Genomic DNA, 5,608 nt, shown 5'->3' on the forward strand with positions numbered 1-5,608 from the left:
TACTAAACTCGATTTTCTACCATGTTCCCTGGGTCTGTTAGGATTATAGGATGTAACAATTCTAACAGCCCATTCTGGCCTATGGAGAACAGGTAGCCTTACAATAGTGAAAAATGAAAATGGTTGTAATTCACTATTAGGACATGCCACACACATCAGGGCTTGTCCTACCTTATGCTTACAATGCACCCTGTCGTTGGGCCTACCATAGGGGTGACTAATATGAAGTTAAGGGAAGGTTTAGGGACTGGGAAGTGGGTGCACTTGCCCAGTCAGCATGACAGTACCAGACTGCACCCAGGTTCTGCAATGGCAGACGTTAGACACATTTTACTAGGCCGCTTCTGTGGGTGGCACAACCAGTGCTGCAAGCCCACCAGCAGCATTTGTATTTACGAACCCTGGGCACTCCTGGTGCACTTTACTGGGGTCTGACAGTAAACCACATAAGCCAATCATGGAATCCAACCAACATATACATTTTAAATAGGGAGCACTTGCACTGTGGCACTGGTTGGCAGTGGCACAGTGCTCTGAGCGGCCAACACCATAAAAACACATGAGGCACAGTGACAAAAAGTGGAAGGGAGACTCACGCCAAGGTGCCAGGTCTAACAGTATGGATGGCTGGAGTTAGTTCAACACTCATGCATAGTTTGACATTTCCCCACACATAGGTTGCGTACTCATGCAAAATGAATGCAACATGTAATTGTAGAAAAAGAGATTTATTCTCGGTGGGGGGCCTGTTTAGTGTGGACAAATAGGTGCTATATAGTGTGCATGGAATCCAAAGTTCACAGGGGGAGATGGCATCCTTGACAGTTGGAGTCATCAGAGTCCAGACCACAGTGTTGGTCATCATTGGTCAGACTGTGACCAGCAAGTCCATGTGGCAGAGAATGTCATTGGATGAGGTGCTGCTGTTGCGCCAGATGGCCAGGTGCCAGGCCAGGTGACCTGGGAGATGTGGATGGTCCGCTGCCTCTCACGGTCTTTTCTGTGGACGACCCACCTTCCTCGGGGGACCATCAGATGCAGGCCTTGACGATGCTTGGGACGCTCCGTCGGATGAATCCTCCTCCTCCTCCCTCCCTGTGGCTGGTGCTGGTCTTCGCCTGGTGGCACAGGGAGGGTTGCCCATGTTGTCGGCGATCCGACGGAGTGAACGGCTTATGTCCGTTTGCACCGCCAGGAGCTCAGCCAGTCTTGCCTCCATCCGTCCTTGGTGTTGTTGTTGACTGGTGTGTTGCTCGGCCTGCTGGTTCTTAATCTCGTTGAGGGTCCCCACTACCTGGCTGATGCCCCTGGTGTCACGCCGGTATGTCTCCAAGATGTGGCGTATGTGTGACATACCGGTTCCCTCAGCTGGCTGGTCAGGTTTGCGCCTCCGCCTGCCTCCACTCCCACCACCCCTGCCCACACAAGCCTGGCCTGCCGTTGTGGGCACATCGGGTCTACCGGACCCCTGAGGGATGGCATTTGCAGGGTTGTCTGCCTCCTCCTGGGTGGCCGGAGAACCTTGTCCCTCCAGGTCAGACTGGCTCAGTTGTTCTGTGCGGGCAGGGCTCCTGGGTGTCTCCTGGGATGTGGCAAGAATGGGGGTGGTGGTTGGCACAGATGTACCTGACGCAGGTGCTGCAGGGGCTGGGAAACCAGAGGGTCCAGTTTGGTTGGGGTCATCCACAGAGTGCTGAGAGTCGTCGCTGCCGGTGGAATCATCTTCCTGCCGAGCCTGGGCCGGTGATTGTTCCCCCCCAGTGTTGGGGGGAGATCCATGACGTTGCCCTGTGTGTGAGAGGGAGACAATGTTAATGCATTTTCATGCGCCATCCATGTTTCATACATGTCCAGGTTGCCACAGTTCCTCCAGGTAGTTGTATGTGCCTAGCATTCACATCAATGTTCACTTGTGGATGGGTATGTTGCAGGGGACTGATTGAAAGGTTATCCAGGGTCTTTGACATGTCGCATTTGGCCTTGGATGCTTTTTTGGCTGAGGCTTGATCTTGTTGTGTCACATGTCCACTGTGAGAGTGTCTGACTCCCTTGGCTGCCCCGGGGATGTGTGCTTGTGTGAGGGGTGAGTGATCATCACTCAGCCCGACGCTGTTCAACATCCACATTTTTGTAAGGAACAGTGGTCCCATTCAAGTAGAGTAAAATAACATGCCACAATTAGTACAATGAAAAATTCGGTTTTTTGTTTGTAGACAGTGCAGAAATTACTAGTCAATTATAGTAATTAGTAAAGGAGAAAAATATAAAGCAGTGAGTGAGTTGGTGGCAGGGCAAGAGGAAATCAGCCGATTTCCGGTACCCAGGCAAGTGATTTAAAAGGTGACTTTTTTGTGCACGAAGGTAAGTGTTAACAAAAAGTCAGTAAGGCATTTCATACTCCGACATTTCAATTCGCAATACAATGGAGTTTAGAAATGGTTGTCGACGACGTTTCGATCCCTGTGCGAATGATGGGATCTCTTCAGGACAGGAGAATGACAAAAATTTGCCTGGGGGGTAGCCAAGTAGGGAGGGGGAGAAGAATAAAAGGTTGCAGAATTAGGAGAGGGGGTTAAAAGGAATTAACCAAGGCGCAAGTAGGGTGGAAAAGAAAGGGAGCGAATAGTAAATCCAAAATAATTGAAAACAATCGAGGAGAGAGGTGTGCCCCAGAGGTAGCGAATAACAAAAAAATATAAAAGAGGGATCAAGGAGGAACTTACAGTGTCGAGAATGGAGAAGGGAAATTAGCCACACATGGTGGGGAGGTCTGAGGCGCAATTCCGTCTCAATACGTCCGGTCAGGACGCTGATGTCGAAAGCGGGGACTCGTTATGTGGAGAGAGATCCGAGGAGGCGGGAAAAATGGCCCTGCGCGGGAAACGGAGGGTAATTAAGGAGGTAGGAAGGTGCGTGAGCGTGAAGGGCAGTGAGTCCTGCAAGTGCTTACCAGTTAGCCAATTCTTTTGTATGAGGGCCCGTCAGATACGGGTGAAGGCGAGTTCCCAGACACGGACAACGTAATAGTTGCGGTCGAAGTTCCGAGGGAGCCGGCACGTCCGTGGTTGTAGCGTATGATAACGCGAGTAACCTGCGGGGAGGAGGGAGGGGTAATGAGCAGGGTAGAGCGGGTGGATGGGCGCAGGACACGATAGGGAAAGGGCGGCGAGGACTCACCTAGGAGGCATACGAGGATCCAAGTGGAAGAGTGGTGAAGGCTCGCTCGTGGTGTGCGAGTGAGGGGAGGACCTAACTGGGACAGAGGTAGAAATAGAGACGCCCAGTAATAGAAAGAGAAGAGGGACAGTCAGAACAGGTCAAGGCAGCGGCCATGATGGAATGGTGGTTGCAGCCCATAGTAATATGTGTGAAAAGGAAGAAGGGGACACAGGAGAGGAAGGGAAGAGAGGGGGGTGTTAAGAAGACAGAATAGTGGCGGCTCAGGATGAGGGTCAGGGCCCAGTGTAGGAGAGGGGAGGGGGGAAAAAATGAAGAGGATCAGAAGGGGGAATTGTTAGTATAGAAATAAATTATATAAAATAATTTTTTAAAAAATTATTTGGGAAGGGAAGGAAGAAGGATACAATTGGCATGGGGAAAAGGGAAACAGGCTCAGTAGTTGGTACATTAACAATCAAGGGAGGAAAAGGACAATTAAAAATTACGCAGGGCTAATTATACAGTAACATGAAATTACACAAGGAATTTAGAGTAAATTGGACCAATCCTCAAGTCGGTTTAGTCCTGAGTGATGGCTATCACAGCAAATTATCCATTTAAGTTCCTCCTTGTTGAGGACAGTCGCAATGTTCATGTTCCTTGTGGACTGTATGATAACGCTGATAACCTGCCATGTCATGTCGTCCTCAGTATGATTGAGTTGTGTGAAATGTTCGACAAGAGGAGTGTTTGCCGTCTTACAGCGGATTCTGCTTCTATGTTGACAAATGCGAACTCTGATCTTCTGCGTTGTTTGTCCCACATAGATCAAATTACAGGGACAGGTTATGGCATATATAACATTATTAGTGTTACAATTAGAAACGTTATTCAAGGTGATGTTAATGTTCCCATGCACAAAAGGTTTGGTGTCCAATGTGAGACAGCAGACACTAGAGCTGGTACATTTGAAATGGCCCACCAGCGGTGGTAGATTGCAGAAGGTTCTAAGGGTGGGATCCCTTTTTGGTTCTGGGAGTGCGGCCCTGACTAGATGGTCCTTAATGCTCTTGTTCTTTTTGAATGCAAAGAGGGGGCGTTCTAATTGGAGGTTGCCAGCATTAAGTGTCGGCCAATGTCTCTTGATACATTTTTTGACTACGTTGGAGATGGGTGTGAAAGTGGTGACACACACAAGTTTGCCATTATTTTTCTTATCCTTGGGGGTGAGTAGAGTCTCCCTAGGGCAATACCAGGCTCTCTTGAGCGATCTCTTGACTAATTTGCGTGGGTAACCTCTATCAGTCAATTTTTTAAGTAGCAGGTTAGCTTCAGAAAAATAGTCTTGTTTAAAGAAGCAGTTGCGCCGTATACGCAAATATTGTGAGTAGGGAAGTGAGTCGCGAAGGGCTCTGGGGTGGTGACTGCTATACGCCAAAAGGGTGTTTTTCTCGGTGGGTTTGCGGTAAAGGGTGGTGTAGAGACCCCCAGTGTCTGGGAACTCGCCTTCACCCGTATCTGACGGGCCCTCATACAAAAGAATTGGCTCACTGGTAAGCCCTTGCAGGACTCACTGCCCTTCACGCTCACACACCTTCCTACCTCCTTAATTACCCTCCATTTCCCCCGCAGGGCCATTTTTCCCGCCTCCTCGGATCTCTCTCCACATAACGAGTCCCCGCTTTCGACATCAGCGTCCTGACCGGACGTATTGAGACGGAATTGCGCCTCAGACCTCCCCACCATGTGTGGCTAATTTCCCTTCTCCATTCTCGACACTGTAAGTTCCTCCTTAATCCCTCTGTTATATTTTTTTGTTATTCGCTACCTCTGGGGCACACCTCTCTCCTCGATTGTTTTCAATTATTTTGGATTTACTATTCGCTCCCTTTCTTTTCCACCCTACTTGCGCCTTGGTTAATTCCTTTTAACCCCTTCTCCTAATTCTGCAACCTTTTATTCTTCTCCCCCTCCCTACTAGGCTACCCACCAGGCAAATTTTTGTCATTCTCCTGTCCTGAAGAGATCCCATCATTCGCACAGGGATCGAAACGTCGTCGACAACCATTTCTAAACTCCATTGTATTGCGAATTGAAATGTTGGAGTATGTAATGCCTTACTGACTTTTTGTTAACACTTACCTTCGTGCACAAAAAAGTCACCTTTTAAATCACTTGCCTGGGTACCAGAAATCGGCTGATTTCCTCTTACCCTGCCACCAACTCACTCACTGCTTTATATTTTTCTCCTTTACTAATTACTATAATTGACTAGTAATTTCTGCACTGTCTACAAACATAAAACCCAATTTTTCATTGTACTAATTGTGGCATGTTATTTTACTCTACTTGAATGGGACCACTGTTCCTTACAAAAATGTATCTACCCTCGGTCCCTTCTGACTCCTAGGGTCTCCTTGTTCCTTATACTCGTTCAACATCCACATGG

The sequence above is a fragment of the Triturus cristatus genome, chromosome 7 (assembly GCF_964204655.1).
Source record: "Triturus cristatus chromosome 7, aTriCri1.1, whole genome shotgun sequence".
Lineage (NCBI taxonomy): Eukaryota > Metazoa > Chordata > Amphibia > Caudata > Salamandridae > Triturus > Triturus cristatus.